The sequence below is a fragment of the Mustela erminea genome, chromosome 4 (genome assembly GCF_009829155.1).
Source record: "Mustela erminea isolate mMusErm1 chromosome 4, mMusErm1.Pri, whole genome shotgun sequence".
NCBI classification, from domain to species: Eukaryota; Metazoa; Chordata; class Mammalia; order Carnivora; family Mustelidae; genus Mustela; species Mustela erminea.
In genome coordinates, this window is record NC_045617.1 from 59,930,777 (window position 1) to 59,944,234 (window position 13,458).

The following is a 13,458-nucleotide window of genomic DNA, read 5'->3' on the forward strand; positions in this document are numbered from 1 at the left end:
AAACCTAGTGAATAATTTGTAAAGAACAATACACAGGTACAGAGGTGTTTGCCCTTCTGCCAGAACGATCATTTTAGTAAAACAGAAAAAAAAATTTTTCACGTAAATTGATTTGGCCAATATGTGCCAAGAAGCATAATGACTAACAGCAAAGGCAGTGGAAAATAATGTGGTATCTGTTCTCAGTGTAGTTGAATTCAGAGAATCACCATAGGACTAATAAATAATAATAAAATTAAGAAAAAAAATACTGAGGTAAACAGTCTGAGCCAGCCCTTTTCTCAAGGTCCTCCAGCCTACCTTTTTATAATCAGGGCCCAGCCTTCTTGTGTCTCTAGACTGCCCTCTGGCTGTCCATGCCTGTACTGACACTTCTTCTAGGCAGAAAATCCACAGAATTTCCCTTGGAAAACAGATTGCTCTGCATCCCATTTCCTTCTTGTTTTGCTTTCTCTCTCTCTCTCTCTCTTTTTAAGATTTTATTTATTTATTTGACAGACAGAGGTCACAAGTGGGCAGAGAGGCAGGCAGAGAAGGGGAGGGAAGCAGACTCCCCACTGAGCAGAGAGCCAGATGCAAGGCTCAATCCCAGGACCCTGGGATCATGACCTGAGCAGAAGGCAGAGGCTTAACCCACTGAGCCACCCAGGCGCCCTTGCTCTCTTCTATTAATCTGACAAGCCAGTGATTTTCAAGTACTCTTAATAATTAAATCCTTTATTCAGATAGCATTTAATGCAAAAGCCCAATACATGAAACAAGTACTACTTAGCTTGAATGGAGCAGAACCTGCAGTCATATCCCTTTGGTCTCATAGGGGAGGAAGGCAGTCCCATGAAGCAGTTAGGGAACTACTCTGAAAAACTCACTGTGCCTATGGACTCCTGTTAATTATAGTAAAGGCTATTTTTGTATTTAAGCAGAACCATCCTGAAAATACTACATATTCATCAGAACTCTTTAGGTTGGAATCGAAAGAAAGTTCAAACTTTTAAAAAAATGAGAATCTTCTGTTTATGAATCTTGAAAATGTTAGGGTATGGTTTGAAATAGGATCAGAGGTAGATGCTCAGAAAACATCAACAGGAGTTGTCTCTTTCTCTGTCTTTCAGGTTTTGTTACAATTTGTTGGTTTTGTATCCCTTAAGTTTTTCCCACAAAGCTGCAGAAGAAGACATCCAGGTCTACATGGTCGATATAGCTAGACCCTCATGAAAAGAGACATCCTTTTCCTTTTGTCCAAAACCTTGCTCCTTCCCCACCACCCTGCCCACCCATAAAAAAGGATTCTGACTGACCCTGTTCAGTACTGAGATCTGCTATTGCATTGGGCATGGAGGTTATATACTCATAACTCCCACAAAAAATGAGTGTACCAGAAAGGATCCTTATTAAAGACCATTCAATGCTTTTTTCCTCTTTTCTCAATAAAGGGAATGGATCACCTGGGTGAAAGCCAAGATGGGGTTCGGTTTGCAGAAATCCACAATGTCATTAGAGCTGTGGCTCCCTTCTATGTTCTTGGTTCTTCTATCCCCTTCTTGCCTGCTTTGTCCTAAAACTGATTTCACACATGCTAATGAGATGGTTGCAAGGAAGTCTATGGGCTATTTGCTTTCTCCTTCAAGTTATCCAAAAGACATGGCTTCCCTCTGACTAGATTAACTAAGCTAATGGTCATGGCCCTGAGTCAATCATTGCTGCACGAGATTGGGAAATTACTGATTGGCTCAAGTCAGTTAGGTCCTCCCCTATAGCCAGGGATGGCTCAATGGATAGAAAAGTTAAGGAAAATGTGGTCCATATACACTATGGAGTATTATGCCTCCATCAGAAAGGATGAATACCCAACTTTTGTAGCAACATGGACAGGGCTGGAAGAGATTATGTTGAGTGAAATAAGTCAAGCAGAGAGAGTCAATTATCATATGGTTTCACTTATTTGTGGAGCATAACAAATAGCATGGAGGACATGGGGAGTTAGAGAGGAGAAGGGAGTTGGGGTAAATTGGAAGGGGAGGTGAATCATGAGAGACTATGGACTCTGAAAAACAATCTGAGGGGTTTGAAGTGGCCGGGGGGGTGGGAGGTTGGGGTACCAGGTGGTGGGTATTAGAGAGGGCACGGATTGAATGGAGCACTGGGTGTGGTGAAAAAATAATGAATACTGTTATGCTGAAAATAAATTAATTAATTTAAAAAAATAAAAATTAAAAAAAAAGAAAAGTTAAGGTTTGGGAATAAAGTGATGAAAGGAATGGATTTCTCCAAAATATAGTGGGAGAAGTTAACTCCTTATGGGTCATAAAGAACTTTATCAATCAGTGTCTGAACAAAAAAGCAGAGTCACTAGAACCACTATATGTAAGATGGATATATAGATAGATGATAGATAGATAGATAGATAGAGAGTTGATAGATTCATTCAGTAATGGACTGAATTCTGCATTCTCCCTGCCCCTCCCCTTCCATATGTTGAAGTTTTAGCCCTCAATGTGATTATATTTGAAGATAGGACCTTTTAGGAGGCAATCATGATTTAACAAGGGCATGATCTTAGACTTCCAGCCTCCAGACTGTAAGAAAATAAATCTCTACTGTTTAAACCACCTAGTCTATGTTATTTTTTATGGCAGCCTAAGCAGAGTAATATAGGTTTTGGTACCAAGAAGTGGGGTATTGCCATAACAAATACCTGAAAATTTGGAAGTGGCATTGGAACTGGGTAGTGTGGAGAGGTTGAAAGAGATTTGGTGTACTATTCGTAACTAGAGGAAAAGTGAGCCTTCTTTTAAAGTGTCAAGGAACTTGGCTGAATTATGTTCTAGTGTTTAGTAGAGGGTAGACTCTGCAAATGATGAAATCAGATATTTGGCTGAAGAGATTTATAAGCAAAATGTTGAAAGTCTAGCCTGGCTTCTCCTTATTGCTCATGGTAAAATGAGAGAGAGAGAGAGAGAGAGAGAGAGAGAGAGTAACTGAAGAAATTAGGTAAGAATAAACCAGAACTTGGAGAGTTAGAAAATTCTCAGTTTGTCCATATTGGAAAAAGAGAGAGAGAGAGAGAGAGAGAGAGAGAAAGCATGTTCTGGAGAAAATATCAAGGGATCAAGGGTGTTGCTGGATAATCACTCTACATAGAGTTTATCCATGATTTTTATTGCCCAAATCAGCAGAAGCCAGGAATAGAGATGGGGTTACACTAGTGGAGACATTGCTAGTTTGAATTATAGGGGACAGCAAAATTATGAAATAAAGGAAAGCTTTTAAACTCTTGGGAGTCTACAGAAGAAGACAAAAGAATTATCTAGCTATGAGCATGTTTTATCCTTCAAGCAAAGGTAAGAATGATTTTCAAGGGGATTCAGAGATCATCAGGTCTGCCACTTTCACCACAGGCCCGGACTGTAAAGTCCCAAGGGACAATGCTGATTCTGCTTGATTTCAGAGGATGATGCAGCACATAAGTCCAGTGCCTCAGTGTGTGCAGAGCCATTAGAAAGAGCTATGAGGACAGGGCCACACCACACCATGGGGGCAATGCCACACCACAGTGAGCCTGAAGGGCAGATCGTTTATCTAAAGAGGATTATTCTTGAGGCTTAAGTTCTTATGGAATTTTTCTTGCTAGGTTTTGTAAGCTGTTGCATCTTTCTCCTTTCCCATTGCTCCTTTTTGGAATGGGAATGCTCATCTTGTGTCTGTCTCACCATTGTGTTTTGGAAGCACATAATTTGGCTGATTTCATAGGTTCAGAGCTGGAGAAGAAATTTTGCCTCAGGATGAATCACATTTTAAGTCTCACCCATACCTGATTAAGATGATGTCTAGATCAGACTTTAGACTTGGGATTGATGCTGGAATGAGTTAAAACTCATGGAGATCTTGGGATGGAATGAATGTATTTCACATGCAAGAAAACATTAATCCTGAAGGACCAGAGGATGGAATGTTATGGACTGGATTTGGTCCACCCAAAATTCATATATTGAAGTTTAACCTCCAGTACAACTGTATTTGGGGGTAGGGCTCTTAAAGAATTAAAATTAAGTGAGGTTATTAAGGTCTGATAAGGCTAGTGTTGTTATAAGAAGAGGAAGAGATATCAGAGCTCTTTCTCTTTCTCTTTCCACATGTACACACAGGAAAACCCATTTGAAGACACACAGAGAAGGCAGCTGTCCATAAGCCAGGAAGAGAACGCTGTCCAGAAACCAACTCTACTGATATCTTGATGTTGGACTTCTAGCCTCTAGAACTGTGAGAAAGTAAGTATGTTGTTTAAGCCACTCAATCTGTGATATTGTGTTATGGTAGCCTGAGCAGGCTAATGTATGTATAATAATTTTCTCCAAGAAAATTATTGGAGCTGGTTAAATAATTCACAATAATTCTGGCACTGGGTCTGCTCCTAAGGGAGGTCCTTTTTCACACATTTTTAATGAAGTCACTTCTTTCAGTGCTCTGACAGAAACCCAGTCTTGAGCAGCCTGCAAGGGAGAAAATTTTAGGCCTATTTTTTTTTTTTTTTTTTTTGCATTTTCATTTGAGGAATGTCCTTAAGTATAGAAACCCTTGGGAACCTCAACCACTTTGTGGCTGGGATGACTGGTTGATAAAGCTGTGAACACTGGGTAATTGTCATTGAGATTTTGCCCTCAGATCAGAGCAATGAACACTACCAAAGGGAGGAACACAGAGAATTGATGGGAAGTATTAGCAAGCACCTTGGCTATCTGAAAAGGTTACCTGGATTAGGCAAGATGGCAGGGACCTACAGGTGAGATAAACCCACTAAAGGCTGAATCCCTCCAGCCCTAGGGACAAGCTCACTAGTGTATTGGTGGGTTCGGCTGTTCCACTTCATCTTTTAGTACTGGATTTCCTCTTCAGGGTGTTTTCCAGTCTCCTGGGGATTATCTCTATACAATTACTTTGTGATTCAAATTGTTCATTAGAGACCAAGTAGTCCTTTCTTTGTCAAAATGTTATGCTTGCTGCCATTAAATACAAAATACAACAACTTGCTTTTTTTTTTTTTTTAGTTAAAATGTAATGCAAAATAAATTTCAGGGTCACTGTAGTCACATCATGAGAATGACATATGTTTGTGCATGGGAAACTATTGCTCTACTGACTTTGTCTTTGTCCCAAAAGATTTTTTTTTAGCTGGTGTTCTAAGTGTGAAATGGCTCAAAAGACCTTGGAAGTTTCTTAACTACAACTCTGGTGACTTATAGTGGGTGCATGTGTATCTGTGTGTATAAAATAACCACTGCCCTGTGTTGCTCTCATTTATATCCACTCTCCTTTATCAACTCAGGAGACTTGAATGCAAAACCAGCACAATCCATGGTAGTGCCTGTATCAGAGACCTTTCTAAATAATCCTTAAGTATTTGGGAGAGCTCCTATTGTCTGTATCGGCAACTCCAAGACCTTGTGATAAATATTATTTCTGATACTGTAAAGAGTTACAGAGAGATTACTTGGAGAAAATTAAACAGAAAAAGATATTTTATTTATTAAATAGTTTTCTTTCCTAAAAGGAATGTCGATTAAGGTGAGTTGACTCACAGACAGGAAGAGAACTCTCTTTCTTTTCCGTATCTTATCTGTTCCACCTGGAGACAAAAACTAATGATTGGTCATAAATGGTTAGCTGATGCTTCTTTATTGACTTGTGGTTTGCAGCAGTCTTACTTCCTTTGCTTTGTGACATCATTTTCCTGTTCATTTCCCACAGTTGCATATGTGGGTTTATGTGGTACACACTAATCCAACAAATGGAAGAAATTATGGACCATGTCAGAGAGCTTTCAGGAATAGAATTTGGAACAAAGAGGCCAATACTTGAAGCATCCATAAAGTAAAAAGAGTGATGAGATAAATGACAAAGAAGCTTCTTTGCTTAAAATTAGAGTCCTGCTCACAGAATGTTTTGAGTGAACTGTAGTGATTTTCTTTATGGGCCATGATTTTCACGCTTCCCAACACTCACTTTTGAGCTAGCCCCAAAGCATTTTGGGCTACTAGGCAGACATTTATCCCACAAAGCCCAATGGGTTGTCCAAGACCGAGCAGCCACCAGGGGGGATCATTTTCATTAGCTAGAGGGAAGAGGACTTCTTTAGGGTAGAATGGTATGCGGGACCACAGATTCCGGGAACTTTAGATTGCTGGTATAATTCCCATGGAGAGAGAAAAAAAGGTTTGAGGTTATTTGACTTGGCCAAAAAGACTTCAGGCTAGAAATTGCTGCCCGAGATAGTTTGGAGTCACTATGGATTTTGTGATCATTCTGATCCCAATAACCTCACTACTTCATGAGCTCAGAGCTCCTTGGAATGTCACCAGAGTGTCAGAAGTCCTCTGTGACTGAGAATAATTCTTACTCTGAAGGAAGACCTCTTTTGCTGTACTTTTACTAATATTGTCTCCTGCGAGGAGCACGTCTGGTAGCTTTCACTAAAATTCTCTGCCACGTTGTTGGGGTTTCAGCTTGATAGTCAAGAACAAAGTGCTCTGCAATGTTGCATTGCTCGTTGATGTCTCTCTGTTTCTTATGTTCTCCATGCACTAGATGTTGCATTTACATGGTGAGATAAACACTTGCATTATACCCATTATCCAAGCAATTTTTCACTCAGAACTTATCTAACTGTAGAAAAGGATAATCTTCTTTTAAGAGTCTGAGTTATTCTCAAAGTGGTATCTGAAATAAGTTTGCTATTGCATGACATCCACAGAAGCTCAGAGAAACATTAAAGTCACAAGGTGTGGGGTAATGCTTGGTCACAGAAAGATCCCATGGTTACTAGCAAGGCTCCAGATGGACAGTAGTAGAATGTAAAAATTAAAGATTTAAGTCCCAAGTTACTGGATTATCTAAGTCTCTTCAGGGGAGTCCTTTAGTTTTTCAATGTCTATGACAGTGCTTGATATATAGGATATGATCACAGATGTCTGTTGAGTGGGTGACAAAGGAATGCTTAACCTATGCAGAGCTTAGGGAGGATTCTTTGCATCCAGGGCTATGTAACTCCAGCCTAACACTGATAGACACCTAGTGCAGCTATTGGAGCAAATGCTGTCATAGAACTTTCTCTTCAACAGAAAATCATGTCTGTGTGTGTGTCTTATGGTATATGGAAGAAAAGATTTGTGATTACAATGATCTAGCTTTTGAACATGGCGCTTCAGCTTAGTCATCTACAAAGTGGGATATAGATACATATGGGGTAGGAAGATATATGAAATAGTATAATAGGTCATCGTAGTTGGAAAAGCATCTAGTTTACTGCCTAGTGCTGTCCTGAAAATTTTTCCATACACTATTTTGGACATTTGGGTAAAAATCAATGTATCTTTGTCATCTTGGTATAAAGGATATCAGGGGAAAAAATGAACATTTCCTGAGCACTTGATATACATATAGATGTCATAAATATATTTCTCTTCTACTATTTACAATAACTCTGAGATAATAGTCTGTGTCATACATAGATTAGTTGAGCCTCAAAATGCTTAAATATCAGGGCGCCTGGGTGGCTCAGTGGGTTAAAGCCTCTGCCTTTGACTCAGGTATTGATCCCAAGGTCTTGGAATCGAGCCCCTCATTGGGCTCTCTACTCAGCGGGGAGCCTGCTTCCTCCTCTCTCTTTGTCTGCCCCTCTGCCTACTTGTGATCTCTGTCTGTCAAATAAATAAATAAAATCTTCTAAAAATGCTTAAATATCCATATCCAGCTAATAAATGAAGTCATCATTTTAGACCATTGTGTCTGATTCCCCAGTCTATGATCTGTTCTCTATGTGATGCTGCTGCCCTACAGGTAGTGTAAATTGGGTGACAAGAGTTCAGAACTGTTAAATTTTTCTACTTTTGGCATTTAGTTGTTGTTGTTTAATCATTTGCTTGGTTTCTAAAACATCACATGTAGAAGAAGTCTGGGTGAACCATGTACCTAATGTCTAGTAGCCTATGCAAATTAATTTTAAATCAGTTCTTGCCTTTAAAAAGTCAGGTAGCAGTAACATTCATAATTCACTAATATGGCTTTTCTCAGGTTTTAGAAAATTTTTATTTTAGCATTTCTTTGAGTTATTAATGCAATTGAATTTCATTTTCTCTTGCAAGTTTACAGGTCTCTCTTTTTCCACAACAAAAAGAAATATCTTTTCATGTCTTAAGAATGAATGAAACAGGGAGAGGGTAGTTGGGTTATGGACATTGGGGAAGGTATGTGCTATGGTGAGTGCTATGAACTGTATAAACCTGGCGATTCACAGACCTGTACCCCTGGGGCTAATAATATATTATATGTTAATAAAAAATAAAAATTAAAAAAAATAGAATAAATGAACCACCTATGGATAAATATACCATAATACACACACACAGACATGAACACACAATTATGGTAAGGAAGTAATGCTACTTATTTTTATGACTTCATTTCTCTTGTAGATGAAATGACCCCATGTATATGTGAAGGATGTATATATATATACATATATGAATATATAATATGTGTAGATGTAGGTTATATATGCACAATGTAGAGTATAGATATGTACCTATCTACATGTGTATGTATACCCTATAAGCATTCCTAATAGAATTAATATGTAGCAAATCATTAGTTTTAAACTTCGATTTGTCTCATGAGTCTTCTATACCTCTTGTAGCTACCCAACATAGTGTTTTTCTTTCCATCCTGTTTCAAAATGTACACTGATGCCACTCAGAACAAATACTCAAGGGCACTTGCTGAGAAGTTGCTTTTATGTGACCGACTGTCATTTCACAACCTAGACCATCTAGGCTTTCACCCCAGGAAAATTCCTATATACAGCTACCATTTAAGACCTGGGAAAACATTTCCCCCATCAGTGGAGGGTTGCATAATGTACAGATCTCTATTTTTCAAAAGCACAGGTTTATCCACTTGTCATTACAACATCTATCTCAGCCTTATTATGCCAGTCTGCTGAGCTAGCCTCCCTGTTGTAAGCCTGTGGTGGTGATCCTTTGTATCCTGAGCTCGTAACCTCTCATTTCAGAGGCACTATTGGCTCTGTCACACAACCTTAGGAGGAAAATTGCTAATTCTGACCTGTCGAGTTGGAACAACTCCTAAGGCTGAAAGGAAGGACGTGTGTGGGTAAAACTGGCATAGAATAGCTAGAAGGAGGTGGCTTCCATGTGCTCGCTCTCCTGTAGTCCCTCACACCTCTGGATTCTGTACCAAATGGTTGCTAGTTGTCCAGGGTTCTAGTGTCGGGGAGGAAGGTAACAATGGTGTCATTCTAGCAGTGTGGTCTTCCAGGTTCCACTGCTGTGTCACAACAAATGTCCCAGAGGCTGCCCAGAGCCATCACCACCACCAATAACACACATTTACACTGAACAGTACCACTGCTTCTCTTTCTCTTATTCACTATTATCCCTAACAGGATTTTGACAACTGATTTTCCCATTAGATCATTAAGCCTGAGCTTTGACTTTACACTGACCTCAGGTTTATATGAACACTATCCCTTTATATGTCATTGTATATTTTTCTAAACCTTTTATTTGATTGCTCACAAATCAGAACAAATTAAAGTTGTCAACTTAGGAAGAGTTTGCTTTTGCAATTGCTTCTGTGAGAAAAAGAATGAGTTGGGAATGTTTGAGGCAAATGGAAGAGTAGAGAGTGGACTGCAGCAGGTTCAACTCCTTTGCTGCAGGTGAGAGTGGGAGTGGGAAGTGGGAAGTCTAGATCTCACCATCATCACACACACAATTACATGTTTGTCTTCCCCATTATCATCACCAAACACAATTTGTAAGCACTGTTGTTGCCTGGTTGGAATGAATGACCCAACATTCAGTTCAGTGTTGCTGAGAAATATTTTGGGGCCTGACAGTCTGCCTGCATCTTGCCCTTGGTCTGGTACAATGTGAGGTCAAGAGCCATTAACAAGCTCAAAGTACAAATGGAAGCTTCCTGATCTTTCTCCAATTATGCAAACCTAGAAAATGATAATATGTTATGACATTTGGAAAAATGGAAAAAGATGCTCTTGGCTTGAGGCCACCAGTCCAGGAACTTTGGCAACTCCAGGTCACATGTGATGGCCATAAGACCAAGGAAAGCAGTATCTTGGCACACCTGTGGCCCATCCATGGCACAGCAGTGCCCTACTATCCACCACCAGTTGAGAAGTGCTAATCTAAATCACTTATATTGATGAACCACATGTGTACTTACTGACAAAATTCTAGGCTTATCATACTTGAAATACCCCCTAAATTAATGAATGCATTTATTCAACAAATTGCTAAATTCCATTGATTGTTTCTCCATGAGTTCTAGCAGTTCAATGAACCCTAAAGGTACATAAAGCCTGGAGGGAAAGGAGGAATCTGTCACAAAATATGTCAAGGTTTCATTACTACCAGATGTCTCTAAACCATGGACCCACTGTTTTCAGAGTATCTAGGAATTTGGTAGAAATGTTTCTATTTAGTTACCTCCAATGAAATAAATCTCAGCCAAATTCCAAAAACAAATCCGACAGTCCCTTGGATATGGCGGCATTAGAGGAAGACACAGGAGAAAGTAGCTAAATAATGTTGTCTAGGGGGTTTTCAGAGTATTGTGACACTTAATAATTGCTTTAAATGGCTATAAAATAGTAGACTCAAGATCCACACTTTGAGAGAGTATTCTATGAGATATTTATCAGAAGAACTCTAATACAATTGTCCCTTAGGGAACAAATCTGGAGGCACTTCCTCCTTAAAGTTTTGTTATGTTTTCCTAGAATCCCCTCTTCTCAAGAAAGCAACTTGTTCTCTCTTCAATCACAGCCCTCATGTATCAGGTGGTAACGGCTTTTTCAGGGTATGGATGAACTCAAGATATGGAGTCGTGTCTTATGGACTTCTGCACAATATCCCAATAAACTACCAAATGACAGATGATAAGGAGTATGACATTTGGAGAATATTTATCCTCTAGTATATGTATTTAATTCATTTCAGATGAGAACCTGGTATGTTGTAGGCTAGATAGTCTGTAACATTGCTTTCCCAAAGTTCATTTTATTGTGTCAGTTGTGGAGAACTTGAAAAGGGTTTTTTTGAGAAACATTTTTATATGTGGTGGTGGGTAGGTTCCCACTCAAACTATAAAATTCAGTGTAACAGCAAATGTCACCACATCAGAAGACACATGTAACAAGCCTGAAATTTGGACCTGGGGTGGGGGTGGGGACCCATAATGCAGAAACAGGGAAGGGGTCTGGTTTCTCCCATCTGTATGCAGTTGGCCCTTGGCAGTATTTTGGAAAAAGGGAATATATGAGGCTCTCCCATTTATCTTAAACCGTGATTTTGCCTCATCCTAGATCTGTCCTATTTCCTAAAATGCTGCACTTTAAAAATAGCCGCTTTAGCTTCAATCACAACACAGATTTTCTTACTGTACAAGATATCAAGCTTGTGTTCAGCATAAAACAAGCTGATCCAAATGAATCCCATAAAAATGAATGACTTATCTGTGAGATGTTTGCTCTGTTGAGTGGTGATTGAGGTTAATCCTCTAAACTCTTCTTGATTTTCCCAGATTTTGTCTGGCTTTGAGGATCCACAGTTTCTCTCAATGCTCTGTTATTTCATTCTGACTTTTCCTGGAAACAGAAATGCTGGTGCTGCCTCTCTCCTGGGAAGGAGTGACCCTCTGTGTCTCTCCTGGATCACTTATTTATAAATTGAGAGTGTGCAAGTCTGGTACTGCCTGTGCTCAGGAAGGCTGACTAACATTCCCCACCCCCAAGGCATTGGAATACCCACTTCTCTAAACCTTCAGAAGGCAGCTCCTGCCACGCCCATGAACAGCCTGGGGGACAGGGGAGACACCCTGGGGTTTGGAGGCTTGAGCTAATGACACACAACCTCCTGGCTGTGGTTACGGGCTGCTTTGCCAAGGTTGTACAGCTGGTTGCCTGTGTGTTGGAAGATTCTGATGCCCCCTGCTGTAACTTGGGTTGCCAGGGAGAACAGTTGCAGTGGGTTTTAAAGAGACCACAATTTCTCTTTTCTCAGAGGCATCCTTGTTCCTTTGCCTCTGGCAGGTCCAGCTCAGCTCAGGTTGTGGTTACGTAAGTGTTATATAGTGAGCCATCTGTCTTCCCGAGGGGCCAGGCTGCTTTACAAACAAGGCTATAGACAGTGCTTGGCACTGTCATAGCTTGCATTTTTACTTCAGATTTGAACCTTCAGAATATTCTGTGCTGTGTTCACTCCCTTGCATGAGGCAAGCATTCCATGTATTTTTTTTTTCCCTTTCATTTTTGCCTGGAGTGTTTGTTTACCATAGACATTATAATACCTCAGCCATTTCTTTAACTCTCTTAATCTCCTCAAATGAAGATTGTTTTTGCCTTCTATTCAATTGCTCTCTCTACAGCTGCTAGAAGTTCTTCAAATTTATGCTTTTATTAAATATTTAAACATGTATTTTCAGGGATGGAACATGTTCACAGCTAAGAGCTGTGCCAGCAGATTTAGCTCCTCTACCAATGGACAGATGAATTTATGAAAGGCTGTGAAATGTCCCCAAGTAGCCAGCAGTGAATGAAGACAGCCGAGGTTTCATATTCTTTTCAACTTCAGACTGGCAATTATTCCTAGAAGACCCTTGGTATCCAGCAGTATTCAGGGCTGGGAAATTGGAAGGTCAGCATCACAGAGGGAAAGCAAAATGGATAAATGCATGCTGATTTAAAGTAAAATGTGTACCCCCTGAAAGAAGATGGTTACGTTTAAATTCCTGCAACTAAGGCAAAAATCTGTTATTCAATGAACAAGACTCCTGCAAGTAAACTTTGCAAATGAGATCATCTTTTAACAGTTGTGTGGAGCGATCCAACCCCTCCAAGTGCTTTCTGAGCACCTGCCATGTGCTCAGCCTGGTGGTGGAAAGAGGCTGCTTTCAGAAAGAGCATAAAGAGGGGCCCCCGAGACTTTGCCAGAATAGTGAGGGCTGAACCCAGTCCTGACAGGGCATCAGAGCTTTTCTCCTGAATACTGCCCTTTCCCCATTCAGGACCCTCCAGGGTAAATGCTGCCATTTATTAAAAAGAGCACTGAAGAGAAGACAGATGCTTTGCTGCTGAACCAGTAAGAAATGCCACCAAGCCACCATTGTAAATGGTAAGGGAAAAAATGATCTTAAAAGAAACAAAAGCACTTATTTATTTTCAACCTTAAATGCAATCAGCATCAACTAGATCCAAAGGCAAATCAAAGTAAGAGGTTATGTTGTCTTTGCATCCTTCCAGCTCCTACACCAGTCCGCTTTCTTATCACCCAAGGCTTAGCTCTCTGCCTGGGTTCACTCCCATAAATAGTTACCTGATACTCACTGCCAAATTTCCCTCAAGCTGCCTCCCCACCCAACTATCTG

At 40.0% G+C, this 13,458-nt stretch overlaps 1 long non-coding RNA gene across 1 annotated transcript; it reads left to right on the forward strand.

Annotated features, from left to right (window-relative positions):
* Positions 1–9,365: 9,365 nt before the first annotated feature.
* Positions 9,366–13,177, forward strand: LOC116587754. Its single transcript, XR_004284624.1, has 3 exons — positions 9,366–9,733; positions 12,517–12,728; positions 13,099–13,177. It is a non-coding gene; the product is annotated as an uncharacterized LOC116587754 (long non-coding RNA).
* The last annotated feature ends 281 nt before the right edge of the window (positions 13,178–13,458 follow it).